The following is a 673-nucleotide window of genomic DNA, read 5'->3' as shown; positions in this document are numbered from 1 at the left end:
TATGGTACAGCCAGAATTCCCTAAGTCCTGCTTGGGTGGCTTGTCTGAAGAAGCTGCCTTATACTTTGGGATGCCAGCCTCCAGGTAGGACCAGGGGATCCCCCCGGAATTACAGCTCAAACAGAGCCCCAGTTCGGTGCAGTGGTTAAGAGCGGTGGACTCTAATCTGGAGAACCTGGTTTGATTCCCTACCCTTCCTCCGCGAGAAGCCTGCTGGGTGACCTTGGGCCAGTCACGGTCCTCTCAGAGCTCTCTCAGCCACACCTACCTCACATGGTGTCTTTTGTGGAGAGAGCCGCTCTGAGACTCTTTCGGGTAGTGAAGGGCGGGGTATAAAGCCCGCTCTTCTTCATCATCATCTCCAGACTGCAGAGATCAGTTCCCCTGGAGGAAACGGGTACTTTGGAGGGTGGACTCTGTGGCATTGTACCCCACTGAGGTCCCTGTCCTCTCCAGGCTCCACCCCCAAATCTCCAGGAGTTTCCCTAACCCCCCCCCCAATCCCCCACCATTGGCCAGGGGGCACCTGACAACCTACACCCCAGCAGGGTCAGTATTGTCTACTCAGACTGGCAGTGGTTCTCCAGGGTCTCAGGCAGACGTCTTTTGAAGAACCAACTACATGATCCTTTTAGTGGGAGATGCCGGGGATTGAACCTGGGCCCTTTTCCGA

The sequence above is a fragment of the Gekko japonicus genome, unplaced genomic scaffold, assembly GCF_001447785.1.
Source record: "Gekko japonicus isolate JY-2015 unplaced genomic scaffold, Gekko_japonicus_V1.1 scaffold4859, whole genome shotgun sequence".
Classification (NCBI taxonomy): domain Eukaryota; kingdom Metazoa; phylum Chordata; class Lepidosauria; order Squamata; family Gekkonidae; genus Gekko; species Gekko japonicus.
Note: the sequence above shows the minus strand (reverse complement) of the source record.